At 43.0% G+C, this 17,511-nt stretch overlaps 1 protein-coding gene and 1 pseudogene across 1 annotated transcript in view; both read right to left on the minus strand.

The window, feature by feature from the left end:
* The window catches only part of tek (TEK tyrosine kinase, endothelial), a 213,710-nt gene extending 205,113 nt beyond the window's left edge, over positions 1-8,597 (minus strand). The window contains exon 1 of the mRNA XM_073048693.1: positions 8,498-8,597. The gene's annotated coding sequence lies outside the window, so the exon portion shown is untranslated. The remainder of the gene's footprint in view (positions 1-8,497) is intronic.
* Positions 6,293-12,512, minus strand: LOC140729797 (kelch repeat and BTB domain-containing protein 4 pseudogene; annotated as a pseudogene).
* Positions 12,513-17,511: the final 4,999 nt, after the last annotated feature.

Here is a 17,511-nt window from a genome sequence, read left to right on the forward strand (position 1 = left end):
AAGAAAGAAACAAATAAACTGGAAAAAAAATCTACCTACAGCTTTGTTGCCTTCTCTCACTCAAGCTTCTCCATGCTGAAGTCTCGAAGACTGTCCGCTCGAACTTGCCCCTGCCTTATTTGTTCTTGCTAATCAATCTCGATCTCAACAATAATAGTTCTTTCTTCATGTCTGGCAGTTAAGAAAGGTAACTCATTTGTGGTTTACAGATAGTATAAGATATAAAGTGAACATAAAACATCAAACAGTACAGCACAGTTTAGGCTGTGCTGACCTTTTAAATTACTCCATAATCAATCAATTCCATCCCTTCCATAGAGCCCAAAACCTTCCATCCATGTGCTTATCTCAGAATCTCTTAAATATCCTGAATGTATCAGCCTCTGTCATTACCTTAGGCAGTACAATCTAGGCACTTTCTACTCTGTGTAAAACGTCTACTTCTGACATCTCCCATGTCTTCTTCAACTCACTTTAAGAGGATGTTCTCTGGTACCTGGGAAAAAGGCACCGGCTGGCCACTCTATCTATGCCACCTATAATCTTATACAACTTAAGAGAAAGTCTGCAGATCCTGGAAATCCAAGGAACCCACACAAAATGCTGCAGGAGCTCAACAGGCCAGGCAGCATCTATGGAAAAAAGTTAACAATTGATGCTACAGGCTGAGACCCTTCATCAAGGCTGGAGAAAGAGTTGAAATCGAACTCGAATACACCACTTGTGCTGGCAGCTCGTTCCACACTCTGACTGATGAAGTTTCCCCTCATGTTCCCTTTAAACATTTCACCTTTCACCCTTAACCCATGACTTCTAGTTGTAGTCCCACCCAAATTCAGTGCAAAAAGTCTGCTTGCATTTATACTCCTATCTATACACCTCATAATTTTCTATACCTATATTAAGTAAGAGTAAGAAGCTGGGGGAAGGGGAGGAAGAAGTACAAGGTAGGTGATGATAGGTGAAACCGGGAGAGGGGGAGGGGTGAAGTAAAGCGCAGGAGGGTTGATTGGTGAAAGAGATAAGGGAGAACACAGAAGCCTTGGAAGATAGGGAAGGGGGAACAGCAACAGAGGGAGATGATGGGCAGGTAAGGAGATAGGTGAGAGAGGGAAATGGGAATGGGGAAGAATTATTCTAGAGGCATGATGACACAATTGTGGCTAACAAGAGAAGTCAAAGCCAACATAGAAGCAGAAGAGAGGGCATATAATAGAGAAAAAATTAGTGGGAAGTTAGAAGATTGGGAAGCTTTTAAAAACCAACTAAAGGCATCTAAAAAGGACATTGGAAAGGTAAAGATGGAATATGAAAGTAAGCTAGCCAGTAATATTAAAGAGGATACCAAAAGTTTCTTCAGATACATGAAGTGTAAAAGAGGGGTGAGAGTGGATATCGGGCTGCTGGAAAATGATGCTGGAGAGGTAGTAATGGGGACAACGAAATGGCGGACATACTGATTAAGTATTTTGCATCAGTCTTCACCGTGGTGGAGCAGCATGGAGGAAGTTCCAGGTGTCAGGGGCCATGAAGTGTCAGAAGTTACCATTACTAGAGAGAACATTCTTGTGAAACTGAAAGATCTGAAGGTATGGCCTGCTGAGTTCCTCCAGCATTTTGTGTGTGTTGCTCAGATTTCCAGCTTCTGCAGATTTTCTCTTGTTTAAAGCAGATAAATCACCTGGAACTGATGGTGTACACTGCAGGGTGCTGAAAGAGGTGGCAGAAGAGGTTGTGGAAGTATTAATAATGATCTTCCAAGAATCACTGGATTCTGGAATGGTTCTAGGAGAATGGAAAATTGCAAATGTCACTCAAGAAAGGAGAGAGGCAGAAGAAAGGAAATTATAGGCCAGTTAGTCTGACCAACTGGTTGGGAAGATGTTGGAGTTGATTATTAAGGATGAAGTCTCAGGGTACTTGGAGGCACATAATACAATAGACCATAGTCAGCATGGTTTCCACAAGGAAAAATCTCGCCTGACAAATCTGTTGGAATTCTTTGATGAAATAGCAAGCAGAAGTGACGAAGGATAATTGGCTGATGTTGTGTACTTGGATTTTCAGAAGGCCTTTGACGAAGTGCCGCACATGAGGCTGCTTAACAAGCTATGAGCCCAAGGTATTCCAAGAAAGATACCAGCATGGATAAAGCAGTGGATGATTGGCAGGAGGCAAAGAGTGGGAATAAAGGAAACTTCTTCTGGTTGGCTGCCAGAGACTAGCGGTGTTCTACAGGAATCTGTGTTGGTACTGATTCCTTTTATGTTATATATCAATGATTTGAATGTTGGAATTGATGGCTTTGTTGCCAAATTTGCAGATGGTATGAAGATATGTGGAGAGGCAGGTAGTTTTGAGGAAGTAGAGAGGCTACAGAAGGACTTAGTCAAATTAGGAGACTGAGCAAAGACATGGTAGATGGCATACAGTTTTGGGAAGTGATTGGTCACACACTTTGGTAGGAAACGAAGGGGTTGACTATTTTCTATGTGGAGAGAAAATATAAAAAAGAGGTGCAAAGGTACGTGGGATCCTTGTGCAGGATTCCCTAAAGGTTAAGTCTGTGGTGAGGAAGGCAAATGCAATGTTAACATTTATTTTGAGAGGACTAGAATATAAAAGCAAGGATGTAGTGTTGAGACTTTATAAAGCACTGTAGAGGCCTCATTTGGAGTATTGTGAACAGTTTTAGGCCCCTTATCTTAGAAAGGATGTGCTGAAACTGGAGAGGGTTCAAAGGAGGATCAGGAAAATCATCCCAGGATTGAACGGCTTGTCATACGAAGAGTGTTTGATGGCTCTGGGCCTGTACTCATCGGAATTCAGAAGAATGAGGGGTGACCTCATTGAAACCTATTGAATGGTGAAAGGCCTTGATAGAGTGGATGTGAAGAGGATGTTTCCTATGTTGGGGGAGTCTAAGATGAGAGGATACAGCCTCAGAATAGAGGGGCGTCCTCTTAGAATGGAGGTGAGGAGGAATTTCTTTGCCAGAGAGTGGTGAATTTGTGCAACACTTTCAAGCAACATACACAAAATGGTAAGGAGATAAGGTGAGAGAGGAAAATGGAAATGGGAAATGTTGAGGAGGGGGGCAATACCAGTAGTTCAAGAAGTTGATGTTCATGCCATCAGTTTGGAGGCTACCTGGATGCTCCTCCAACCTGAATGCTGCCTCATTGCAGCGGTAGAGGAGGAAATGAATTGACATGTCGTTTTAGGAATGGGAAATGAAATTGAAATAGGTGGTGACTGGAATTCTTTGCCCCAGGCAGCTATGGAGGCCAAATCTTTATGCATATGTAAGGCAGAGGTTGACCAGATTCTAGATTAGTCAGGGCATGAAGGGAGAAGGCAGGAGATTGAGGCTGAGGGGAAAATTGAATCAGCCATGATGAAATGGCGGAGAAGACTCAATGGGCCAAATGGCCTAATTCTGCTCCTATATCTTATAGTCTTATAGAATGGAAAAGGAGAGGTGGGGACCAATTACCAGAAGTTCATGAAATCGATGTTCATGCCATCAGGTTGGAGGCTACCTTGACAGAATACAAGGTGTTGCTCTTCCAGCATTATTGCAGTAGAGGAGGCCTTGGACTGACATGTTGGAATGGGAATGGGAAGTAGAATTAATATGGGTGGCCACTGGGAGATCCTATTCTTTCTGATGGACTAGAAGTGCTTGTCAAAGCTGTCTCCCAGTCTATGTCAGGTCTCACTGATATACAGGAGGCCACACCGTGAACACCTGATACAGTAGATGACTCCAATAGACTCACCTGGAAGAACTGTTTGGGGCCCTAAATGGTAGTGAGGGAGGAGGTGTAGGAGTAGGAGCGGCACTTATTCTGTTTGCAAGGGTAAGTACCAGAACAGAAATCAGTGACGAGGGACAAATGGACAAGGGAATCACATAGGAAGAGATCCCTGTGAGAAGTAGAAAGTAAGAGATGGAAAGATGTTCTTGGCAGTGAGATCCTGTTGTAGATAGTGGAAGTTACAGAGAATTACATGTTGGACAGTGAAGTCATAGGTGAGGACAAGAGGAACACTATCCCTGGAGGTGTGGTGGGTGGACGGGGTAAGAGCAGGCATGCACGAATGGAAGAGAAGAGGTCAAGGGCTGCGTTGATGGTGGAGGAAAGGAGGCCCCTTTCTTTGAAGAAGGAGGTAATCTCTTTAGTTCTGGAATGAAAAGCTTCATCCTGACAGCAGATGTGACAGAGACGGAGGAATTGAGAGAAGAGGATGGCGTTTTTACAAGTTATAGGCTGGGAAGAGGTATAATCCAGGTAGTTGTGAGAATCAGTGGGTTTATAAAATATATCAGTAGATAAGCTGTTTCTAGAGATAGAGAGATCAAGAAAAGGGAGGGAGGAGTTTGAAACTGACCTGGTAAATTTGATGGCAGTGGAAGTTACAGGCAAAGTAGATGAAGTCAATGAGATCAGCATCAGTGCAGGAAGTAGCACCAATGCAGTTGTCAATGTAGCGTAGGAAAAGTTAGGAAGCAATACCAGTTGGAGTATAGTCTGTTCCACATTGTTGACATAACTGGGACCCTTGTGAGTGCCATTGGCTACATCTTTTGTTAAAAGGAAGTTGGAGGAGCCAAAAGAGAAATTATTGAGAGTGAGGATCAGACCCATTTTAATTCTACTTCCCATTCCAACATGTCAGGCCATGGCCTCCTCTACTGTTGCGATGAAACCACACTCAGGTTGGAGGAGCAACACTTTACATTCCATCTGGGTAGCCTCCAACCTGATGGCATGAACGCTGATCTCTCAAACTTCTGGTAATTGCCCCCCCCCCCCTCTTCATCACTCCCCATTCCTATTTCCCTCTCTCACCTTATCTCCTTATCTGCCTGTCACCTCTCTTTGGTGCTCCTCCCCCTTCCCTTTCTACCATAGCCTTCTGCTCCTATCAAAATCCCCCTTCTCCAGCCCTTTATCTCTTTCACCAATCAAGTTCCCAGCTCTTAAGTTCATCCCTCCCCCTCTCCCAGTTTCACCTGTCACTTACTACCATATATTTTGCCATCCTCTCCCCCACCTTCTTATTCTGATTCTCTTCTTTTTTTCTTCAGTCCTGTTGAAGAGACTGGGTCCAAAACATCAGATGTTTTCCATAGATGCTGCCCAGCCTGCTGAGATTTTATACACCTTTATCAAGTTACTTCTCATCCTCCTTCACTCCAAAGAGAAAAGCCCAAGCTTTCTCAATCTCTCCTTGTAAGACATACTCTAATCCAGACAACATCCTGGTAAATCTCCTTTACACCTTCTCTAAACCCTCCACATCCTTCCTATAATGAAATGGCCAGAACTCTACAAAATACTCTAAGAGTATCTAGACGGAGTTTTATAGAACTACATTACCTCATGGTTCCTGAACTCAGTCCCATGACTAATGAAGGCCAACACATCACACACCATCTTCACCACACTATCAACTAGCATGGCAACTTTGAAGAATCTATAGACATGGACTCTGAGATCCCTCTGTTCCTCTACACTGCCAAGAATCCTGCCATTTACCCTGTACTCTACCTTCAAGTTCGAGTGAGCTCCAAACTAAAATCCAGAAACTGTGTTCTGACCTGTGTCCTTGTTTTCCAGGTGTGTCAGGACCAGGTGCATGAGTCCTACAATGCTATGTAGAGCATTGGTAAACATACTAGTGAGTGTCCAGTGTGGCAGGAATAGAGTTTTTGATGTGTGTCATTACCAGCCATTCAAAACATTTCATGATAATTGGTGTCAGTGCTACAGAGTGGTAGCTGTTTAGTTCTTTGGTACAGGGATGATGGGAACAGCAGCCTGGATGAGTGAAGAATTGAAGATGTCCATAAAGAGCTGCTCACCTGGAAGGGAGTAGCTTTCATGACTGGTGTTGTGTTGCAAGCCTCAAAGTGTGCAAAGTTGTGCAAAGGCACACACTCAGCGATTCAGGAACAGATTCTTCCCCTCTACCAGCTGATTCCTAAATGGACATTGAATCTTTGGACACTACCTCACTTTTAAAAAAATATACAGTATTTTTATTTTTGCACATTTTAAAATCTGTTCTATATATGTATACCATAATTGATATATTTATTTTTTTATTTTATTTATTATTATTATTTTCTCTGCTAGGTTATGTATTGCATTGAATTGCTGCTGCTAAGTTAACAATTTCATGTCACATGCCGGTGATAATAAACCTGATTCAGATTCTGGATTGTTATCAGACAGGTGTTCCTGAATTATTTGTACATAGACAGTCTTTGCCCTCTTGATGGTTAAGATGAGGTTTCTCTGGGAGCTGTTCTGTCTCCGGACTTGAAGGTAGCTTTCCGGGCTTTTAGTAGGGAGTACACCTCTGCGTTCATCTGGGGCTTCTTGTTGGGTCGTGAGATGACTGTTCTTGAGCAACCAACATCATCTACACATTTACAGATGTAGCCAGTGACAGATGAGGCTTCCATAAACATCTGCCAGTTACTCTGTTCAAAGTAATCCTGAAACACAGAGGTTGCCTCATTATGCCCCATAGTGTTGTTCCTCTTGACTGGTTTCTCCATTTTCAACAGCAACTTGTATACCGGGATTAACGTCCCAGCAGAGGTGGTGGGGTGGCTATGTTGGTAGAAGGTGAAATCAAATCCTAAGAAAGAGTTGTCATAGGATTAGGAGGTAAAGAATCCTTGTCGTTGAATTAAGAAACTGCAAGGGTGAAAAGACCTGATGGCCATCAAATAGTAATCAGGATCTGGGGTTCAAATTACAATGGATGGCGACAAGAGTTTATTCATCAATTCCATAAAAACATCAGAGCAACTGCCGAGTGACACTGCGAGAAGTAACCACAGCACAAAAGGCAAGTTGTTCAAGAAAGGGGGTAACACATATTTTCTTTTTCACACACTTTTATTTTGTAACTATTTGAAAACACAATAAAAAAAAGTTTTAAGTTAAAAAAAAGAAAGACATAAGGAATTCTAAACAATTAATGACAGCCGTTCAACAAAAGTTAACCAATTCAGCTCCTCTGAAAACCTCAGAGCCCAATGCTCTCTGTCGCTTCACAGAGGCCTGAAGAACTCATTACAACACCTGATGGCGTAGGGTGGACCCTGAAAACCCGAGATCCAGGGACAACTTGAGAGACCTGGGAAATCTGAGGGGGAGACCTGGGGAAACTGACAGACCTGGGAACTCTGAGTGGCTGAGAGACCAGGGAATCTTAAGGATCTGAGAGACTGTCCCCCTCAACATTAAGCACTCCATTTTGAGTACTGCTGGGGGGGGGGAGCAGCCTACCTGGGGGAAGCAACAGCGGCCGTGCCTCTGGCACTGAGCCTGGCCCTGTGGCTCAGAGAGTAGGAAATGGAAGAGGACAGCAGCAGTAATAGGGACTCTATAGTTAGGGAGCCAAGTAGGTGATTCTGTGGATGCAGAAAGGAAACACAGACGGCAGTTTGCCTCCCAGGTGCCAGGGTCCAATATGTTTCCGGGTGCATCCAAAATATTCTGAAAAAGGAGAGTGAGCAGCCAGAAGTCATGGTGCATGTTTGTACCAATGATATAGGTAGAAAAAGGGAGGAGGTTCTGAAAAAAAAACAGAGTTGGGAAGGAAGCTAAGAAATAGGACCTCAAGGTTAGTAAGCTCGGGATTGCTGCCTGTGCCACACAACAGCGAGGATAGGAATAGAATGAGGTGGAGGATAAATGCTGAAGAATTGGAGCAGGGGACAGGGATTCAGATTTCTGGATCATTGGGACCTCTTCTGAGGCAGGATAAGGGATAGGTTGACTTGAATCCGTGGGGTAATATTCTTCCGGGCAGGTTTACTAGAGCTGTCGGGAGTGGTTTAAATGAATATGGCAGAGGGATGGGAACCAGTCTGATAAGAGCTGAGGATGGGGCAGCAGGTTTACAAGTAGATGATGTAATATGAATGTAAAGAAGGACAAGCCGATGACTGCATACAACTGCAGACAGAGCAAAGTGTTAAGTTGTACCACAGAGGCAAAGAATATAGGACTGAAGGTGCTGTAGTGTTCTCATGCAGTGTGTTGAAACTGACTAAACACCAAGTTAAACCAGAGCCAATGAAGACAGAGTTACAGTAAGATTAACTGTTTACCTTTCACTCTTCCACATTAACGTATGGTGAAAACTGTTGATAAAATAATATATGTTTTATATATACAGTATATATATACTGTATACAGTATCTGCTTCCTTCTTGGCATCACATTTGCATCATAAATACTTGTAAAAGTAAAACTATAATGAACTGTATTATATTAAAGTCTCATTAAAGTACAACATACAGGCAGAAGCTGCTTATGCCATCAACAGTTTTAGATAGACTCCAACACAATCTTTCCAGCAATGCTTTCAATAGCACAAGAAAATAAACCTCATCAATCGTCATTTCTTTTAACAGAATCTGCGTTAATATTTTTACTTCAACATATTGACTGTCATATGAACTTACGGTGTTGCTTCTATGATATTTCTTAGTGGGTAGAAATGGAGCTTTTCGCGTTGATCCTGCACATGCAGGGCCCCACCTTCCTGTTCCTCCCAACGGGAACTTACCCACAAGACACGGGTGTGACGTCATCACATGCCGCGATACATCACAGACAATGAACTTTATATTTAACTAGAAATAGTTACAAATGAATTATTTAAAGCGGAAATGTAATAAAGTTAAATAAATGCCTTAAGGGCAACACAGGCCCCGTCTGACCTTTGTAAGGTCACTATGAACATGGTACAGAACTTTAATCTCTAGATCAGTCTTTAAGTATAAGTAGAACTACCTCTGCAAATGGCCTCGGTCTGGTATAGAACATGACAATAGTTTGACATTGTTTAGGTCAATTAATGTCTTAGAAACAAACATAGTACTGAAATTTTGTTGTCATCTGCAGAAGTTTAAAAAAATAACTTTGTGCACTCAACAAATTAAATCCTAAAAACAGCAGTTTACTGTACTTGATTAGTATCACACCAAAAGAAATTGCCAATTTGTTAACAATATCTCAATTCCACTTATCACTGATACTACAGATGGGGCTGGGTTCAGTTTTAATGTTTTGGCATCACCCTTCTTTACACTTATCTCTGAAAACATAAATCCACCCATTGCAGCTGGCAATCTTCCACAGAGAGGGCACGGGAATCCAAACCTTTGGGAAGCGCAGTGTGATGAAGCTGTCAAACAGTGGATTGTAACATACCAGAGAATCTCCCTCAGCTACTATAAAAATCAGGTCTTTGTGAATAGCAGCTTGCATACGGCCTGCAAAAGGGAGGTGATATGACTAACTGGCATGTCCTGGAACGCGTGTCAAAAACACTGAATGAGACGAGATGGTTTGGTAAAGAAGTCCAGGTCATTCTATTCCCCACCCAGTAGAAAGATAGTTCCATTAAGGTTAACACTAGCAGCAGAAGACACTGCAGTCCCCAGCTGATTAGTCTCAACCCACACATTATCACAGACCACATAATAATGACAGCACTGGAAGGTGCATCCTGAAGGGTTTTTCCACCCAATGAATAAATGGCATCTTCACTTGGGATGGATACAAGCGTGTGCTGAAGACGATCTCTTGGCAGTGATGCGCATTGTTTCCAGTTCAATGTCTCCATGTTGCACTTCCACATCTGTTGTGGGATGGGGCCACCTACAACGTATGGGTCAGTTCCTTGCTTGTATGTAGCAGTAATCTGCTGGTGCAATCGATTTTGCCCACTGACACTGATAGCATCATCACCACAGTGCAAAGACACTGCCAGTGAATGTGTTTGAGTGTCTTCTTTTCCCATCAGGTAAATATGGGTAATTTCATCAATTTCCTTTAAACTGGATACCAGGTTCTCAAAGTATTGTGCTCGTTCTTCCTTGTCATGACCCATACAGGTTTCTATTGCTTTGGCTGGTTTCTGAAAGTGGGGAACATCATGTGGGGCATGAAGCTGTCTTAGGTCTTGAAGTGAATCTCTCTAAGCTTCCCATCTGCTTAGCTTGTCTTCAGGTAGAGGAGAGTCCCAGTCAGAGAGCTCAGAGGTAAGTTCTGAGGAGTGCTCTTCCCAGGATCATAACTGGCGCCAGTAGACCCAAAGAATCGAAAACACTGTTGACAGTGGAGAGAACTCCACGGTGGGTGAATGGTTTGTTGGTGGTTGGCATGGAGAACGTGACTGTGTCGGTCGTGATCTCCCAAAGGAGGCCCAAACTCCTTTGTGTGGGTATGGTTTCTCCATCTAGATCTAGGTCCTTGATCACTGGAGCACAGTCTTCAGGTGGGCAGGCCTCCACGACTGCCTGCTCTTTGTTGTTTGGCGAGCGCTGGCGTGGTTCTCTGAACAGTAGCAGCGTGACCCAATTGTTTGCTTCATCTCTAAAGAGCTTGGTGTCCATTATTTTTAAGAAGATGGTGTTTTCCGCTGATGAAGCAAGTTTATTATCGTGCTCAGTTTGAGCGAAGACTGATTGTTTCAGTGTCTTTTCAGTTACTTGACTATGCTTGTGCCTTTGTTGTGCTTCTTTGATACACAACGCTTGTGGAGGGCTGAAAAGTTGAATGGCAGCCACTCTCTTGCACTTTAGTCTAGAGTGTGTTAACTGTCGGTTTGTGCAAGTTTCCAGGGCACACCTCTCCTATCACCACCCAGCCCAGATCCAGACGTTGGGCGAAGGGGGCATTGTGTGATCCATTGACCTGCTGCCTGACTTCGTGCACCCTAAGAACGTCTCTTCCGAGTAGCAAGAGTATTTCTGCTTCCGGATCCAGTTCTGGGATGTGCTTGGCAATGTGGTGGAGATGCGGCTGGTGCAGCACTGCGCTTAGCGTTGGAATCTTGGGAGGATCGGTGCTGTTGCATTCTGAGCACTATACGGAGAACGTATACTCTTTAGCGAGGTGGGAGGTAGAGGAACAGCACTTAAAACATATACTTTTTTCCTTGAGAAGGGCCTTTCTTTATTCAAAGGGGTTTTTTTAAAAGCATTCTGCATTTTTAAGGGGTTGGGGTTTGTTGTGCAATGGACAATTCTTGCTAGGGTCATTGTTGGTTGAGGAGACTATGGTTTTATGTACTGAGACAGGTTTATTGATGTTAAAATTGTTCAAAGTGGATTTGACTGGCTTGGTGTGAGTTATGCTGCTACCTTGATTCATGAAGCTAGGGTCGTTTCGCTTCTTCGCCTCCCTGCACACAAACCTACTAAAATACTTAAAGGGAGGGAATCGACCACCGTTCTCTTCCTTGTACTCTGAGTCAATAGACACCCACCTTTCCTGCAGCCCAAATGGAAGCTTGTCCACAATTGGTCCAATTCTGCGTGAAGTATCTAGATATGACAGGCCACTTAGATAGCCGTCTTCTTTAGCACCTTCAATCTCCATGAGTAAATCTCCGAGTTCTCTTAGTTTAGTGTGGTCCTTGGCTGACACCCTAGGAAAATTGTCCAGCCATTGAAATAGCACCCTTTTAATAATTTCAGGGGCCGCATAGCACTCCCGAATTCTCTCCCACACTTTGCGTAAGGCTAGCTTGGGGTCATTGACGTACACTGAGCGTATGCATTTCATCTGTTCACTTGATTCCTTTCCCAGCCATTTAGTCATAAGGTGCAACTCTTGGTTTGCTGTGAGCTGGACTCCGCCAGCTGCACTGGTGAATGAGGAGTACCATGCACGGTAATTTTCAGGCTTATTGTCAAACCAGTATAATCCTGAATTGACGAGGTCTCATCGTGCTAAATACTGTGCCAAGGGTTCTGCTGCAGGTGGCGTGCTGGCTGGGGGAATATGGTGGCGGGCATATGACTGAGCATGTACGTTCATGATGGGATTTGCTGTTCTGACTTCAGCCTTTGTCTCTGCTCTCGCCGGCTCTGTTAAGTTTGGTGTCGGGAAGTATTTGTCGTCAGCCCTTTCATTCTTGAGTTTGTTGCAAGGTTGCAATTGTGAGTTGTCTTCCCCAGGTGGACGTGATGCAGTGGAGCTTCCCTGTGACTTCTCAAGAGATGGGACACCAACAGGTAAGTATGGAGAGGAAGAACAAATCTGCAGGTCAATTTGAGATTGGACATATTCGCTGGTGCGTTCCAATCTGGCCCTTTCTGATGTAGATTCTACTGCTTCGTCTAGAATGTGCATTTCTTCAGCATTTTCCAACACTTCTACTTCCACCACGGCTGCATCGGCTTTTCGACGTAGTGCCAGCACTTCTAACTCTGCATCTATCCTTGCCTTTTCCAACTGGTTTTCTGCTTTTCTGGCAGCCTTTTCCGATCCTCTGGCAGCCTCTTCCTTCTGGTTTTCCGCTTCTCTGGCAGCCTTTTCCATTTTCAGTTTTGCTTCTTGGTTAGCGTATGACGCTCGCACCTTGGCGGCTTCTGCTTTAGCTCTTGCGAGGGCAGCCTCACTTGCGGATGCCCCACTGCTCTTGGCAATGGATGGCAACGAGTTGATGCTTGATCGCATGGCCATCGTACCACTTGTCGAAACACCTAATAATGCCACCTTTTCACTGTAAGTGTTCTTGTACAGTGTGTTGAAACTCTGACTAAACACCAAGTTAAACCGGAGCCAATGAAGACAGAGTCACAGTAAGATTAACCGTTTACTGTTCACTCTTCCACATTAACGTATGGTGAAAACTGTTGATAAAATAATATATATTTTATATATACTGTGTGTGTGTGTGTATATATATATATATATATATACACACACACACACACACACACACACTATATACAGTATCTGCTTCCTTCTTGGCATCACATTTGCATCATAAATACTTGTAAAAGTAAAACTATAATGAACTGCATTATATTAAAGTCTCATTAAAGTACAACATACAGGCAGAATCTGCTTATGCCGTCAACAGTTTTAGGTAGACTCCAACACAATCTTTCCAGCAATGCTTTCAATAGCACAAGAAAATAAACTTCATCAATCATCATTTCTTTTAACAGAATCAGCATTAATATTTTTACTTCAACATATTGACTGTCATATGAACTTACGGCGTTGCTTCTATGATGTTTCTTAGTGGGTAGAAATGGAGCTTTTCACGTTGATCCTGCACATGTAGGGCCCCACCTTCCTGTTCCTCCCAACGGGAACTTACCCACAAGACACAGGTGTGACGTCATCACATGCCGCGATACATCACAGACAATGAACTTTATCTTTAACTAGAAATAGTTACAAATGAATTATTTATAGCAGAAATGTAATAAAGTTAAATAAATGCCTTAAGGGCAACACAGGTGCTGTACTTAAACGCGTGTAGCATTTGGAATAAGGCGGACAAAATTGTGGCCCAATTAGAGATTGGGCATCACTGAGTCGTGGCTGAGAAAAGGTCATAGTTGGGAGTTCAACATCAAAAGATATACTTTGTATCGAAGGACAGGCAGGAAGGCATAGGCTGTGGCGTCGTTCTGTTGGTAAGAGATGGAATTACACCTTTAGAAAGACGTGACACCGGGTTGAATCTTTCTGGATGGAGTTAAGAAATTGCAAGGGTGAAAAGACTATTATGGGAATCATATACTGTATAGGCCTCTAAAGAGTTGTGGGGTTAAGATTGCAAAGGGAGCTGGAAAAGGTAATAACATAATTGTAATGGGGGACTTCAATATGCAAGGGGATTGGGAAAATCAGGTTGGTGTCAGACAAGAAAAGGAATTTATTGAATGCCTACAAGATGGTTTTTTAGAGCAGCCTGTGCTTGAGCCAACTTGGGGAAAGGCTATCGTAGATCGGGTGTTCTGTAATAACCCAGATGTTATTAGGGAGCATAACGTAAAGGAAACCTTAGGAGGCAGTGATCATAATATGATTAAATTCATACTGCAATTTGAGAGAAGAAGCATAATTCACATGTATTAGTAGCGCAATGGAAAAAAGGAAATTACAGAGGCATGAGAGAGGAGCTTGGATTGGAGGGGGATAGTAGCAGGGATAGCGGCAGAACAGAGGTGGCTGAAGTGTCTAGGAATAGTTCACAAGGCACAGGATAGTTACGTCCCACAGAAGAAGTTCTCAAATGGCAGAGCTAGGCAACTGAGGCTGACAAGTGAAGTAAAGGTCTGCATAAAAGCCAAGGAAAGGGTAGCAAAAGTGACTGGGAATTTGGATGATTGGGAAGCTTTTAAAATCCAAAAAAAGGCAACTAAGAAAGCAATTAAAGATTATATATAATGGCAAACTAGCCGATAATATGAAGCAGAATACATAAAGCAAGTTATGTAAAGAATAAAAGGGAGGTGATGCTGGTGAGGTAGTAATAGGGGACAAAGAAATGGCAGGTGAACTTAATAAGTACTTTGCTTCAGTCTTCACTGTGGAGACACAAGCAATGTGCCAGAGGTCTGTGAGTGTCAGGGAGCAGGAGTGAGTGCCATTGCTATTACAAAGGAAAAAGTGTCTGGCAGACTGAAAGGTCTTAAGGTGGATAGGTCACCTAGACCAGATGGACTACATCCCTGATTCCCGAGAGAGGTTGCTGAAGAGATAACAGATGCATTGGTCATGATCTTTCAAGAAGCTGGCATGGTCCCGGAGGACTGGAAAATTGCAAATGTCACTTCATTTTTTAAAGAAGGGAGGAAGACAAAAGAGAGGAAATTATAGGCCAATTAGCCTAACCTCAGTGGTTGGGAAAGTGTTGGGGAGTCCATTATTAAGGACGAGATTTTGGGGTACCTAGAGTCTAATGATAAAATAAGTCAAAGTCAACTTGGTTTCTGTAAAGGGAAATCTTGCCTGACAAATCAGAATTCTTTGAGGTAGCAACAAGCAAGGTGGACAAAAAAGAGGCAGTAGATGTCATTTACTTAGATTTTCGGAAAGCATTTGATAAGGTGCCTCACATGAGGATGCTAAACAAGATAAAATCCTATGGTGTTACAGGAAAAATATTGGCATGGATAGTGGAATGGCTGACAGGCAGAAGGCAGCGAATGGGAATAAAGGGGGCCTTTACTGGTTGGCTGCCGGTGACTAGTGGTGTTCCTCAGAGGCCAGTATTGGGACCACTGCTTTTCATATTGTTTGTCAATGATTTAGATAGTAAAATCGGTGGCTTTTTGCCAAAGTTTGCAGGTGATATCAAGATAAGTAGAGGGGTAGGTAGTGTTGAGGAAGCAATGCAATTGCAGCAGGACTTAGACAAATTGGAAGAATGGGGATAAAAGTGACAGATGGAATACAGTGTTTTGGAAACGTATGATGATGCATTTTGGTAAAAGGAACTACAGTGCAGACTATTATCTAAATGGGGAGAAAATTCAAACATCAGAGGTGCAATGGGACTTAGGAGTTCTTGTACAAGACTCCCAGAAGATTAATTCACAGGTTGAGTCTGTGGTAAAAAAAAAGGCAAGTGCAATGTGGCCATTTATTTCAAAGGGAATGGAATATAAAAGCAAGGAGATAATGACGAGCCTTTATAAGACACTAGTCAGGCCGCATTTGGAATATTGTCAGCAGTTTTGGCCCCTTATCTCAGAACAGATGTATTGTCACTGGAGAGAGTCCAGAGGATGCTCACAAGGGTGATTCCGGGAATGAAGGGGTGAGAAGGGGTAGCACATGAGAAGCATTCAGCAGCTTTGGGCCTGTACTCACTGAAATTTGGAAGAATGTGGGGTGATCTCATTGAAACCTACTGAATGCTGAAAGGGCTAGATAAGGTGGATGTGGAGAGGATGTTTCCTGTGGAAGGGGTATCCAGAACTAGATGGCACAGCCTTAAAATTGAGGGTTGACATTTTAGAACAAAGGTAAGGAGGAATTTTTTAGCCAAAGAGTAGTGAATCTGTGGAATGCTCTGCCACAAACTGTAGTGGAAACCAAGTCCAGGGGTATATTCAAAGCAGAAGTTGTTAGATTTCTGAATAGTCAGAGCATCAAGGATATAGTGAGAGGCCAGGGTATATGGAGTTGAATGGGATCCAGGATCAGCCATGATGAAATGTCAAAACAGACTCAATGAGCTGAATGGCCTAATTCTGCACCTATGTCTTATGGCCTTACGGTGGAGTAAAGGGAATTAGAGAGGCATGAGAAGGAGCTGACCAAAGCTGATTGGAAGGGGACACTATCAGAGATGATGGCAGAACAGTAATGACTAGAGTTTAAGACTATACGATACAGGAGCAGAATTAGGACATCCAGCCCATTGATTCTGCTCCATCCTTATCACTGATCCAATTTTCCTCTCAGCTCCCAGTCTCCTGCCTTCTCCCCATATCCCTTCATGTCCTAACCAATCAAGAATCTATCAACCTCTGCCTTAAATACACATAAAGAATTCTAGTTTCTGAGAGCAATTCCAGAGATGCAGGATAGATACATCCCAAAGATGAAGAAGCATGGAAAATGATGCTGGAGAGGTAGTAATGTAGAACAAGAATAAACTTAATAAATATTTTGAGACCTTCTTCAGTGTGGAAGACACCAGCAATCTGCTAGAAATTCCAGTGTGTCATGGGGCAGAAGTGATTGCAGTTGTTTTAATAAGGAGAAGGTGCTTGGGAAGCTGAAAGGTCTGAAGGCAATTAAGTCACCTAGACCAGATGGCGTACACTACAGGGTTCTGAAGGAGGTAGCTGAAAAGATTGTGGAGGCATTAGTAATGACCTTCTGGAATCACTAAATTCTGGAATGTTTCCAGAGAACTGGGAAATGGCAAGTCATTCCACTTGTTAAGAAGGGAGGGAGGTAGAAGAAGTAAAATTATACACCAGTTACAAACAAGAGAAAATCTGCAGATGCTGGAAATCTGAGCAACACATGCAAAATGCTGGAGGAATTCAGCAGGCGAGGCAGCACCTAGGAAAAGAGTACAGTCAACAATTCAGGCTGAAATCCTTTGGTGGGACTCACTAGTTAGTCTGAATTCAGTGGTTGGGAAGAAATTGGGGTCCATTATTTAGGATGAGGTTTTGGAGAAGAAGGCACGTGATAAAATATGCCAAAGTCAGCATGGTTTCCTTGAGAGGAAATCTTACCTGACAATTCTTTTGGAATTACTTGAGGATAGACAAAGGAAACTCAGTGGAAACTCATATTCTGTGGGAGGCAACTTTGACAAAGAGCAACACATAGGCTGCTTAACAAGATAACAGCCCATGGTACTAAAATAAAGATACTAGCATGGTTAGAAGATCAACTGCCAAGAATAGGAATAAGGGGTTTTTTTTGGGATGGCTTTTTTCTGGGTGCCTACAGGGTCAGTCTCGCGGTAGATAGATGGAGGGGCGGGTAGTGTTGAGAAAACAAGGAGTCTACAGAAAGACAGACAGATTGAGAGAATGGGCAAAGAAGTGGCAGAATGAATATCTTGTTGGGAAGTGTACGCTCAGCAATTTTGGTAGAAGGAATAAAGGTGTGGACTATTTTCTAAACTGGGAGAAAATTCAAATGGACTTAGAGAATCCTGCACAAGGACTCCTAAGTTTTAATTTGCAAG

The sequence above is a fragment of the Hemitrygon akajei genome, chromosome 6 (assembly GCF_048418815.1).
Source record: "Hemitrygon akajei chromosome 6, sHemAka1.3, whole genome shotgun sequence".
Lineage (NCBI taxonomy): Eukaryota > Metazoa > Chordata > Chondrichthyes > Myliobatiformes > Dasyatidae > Hemitrygon > Hemitrygon akajei.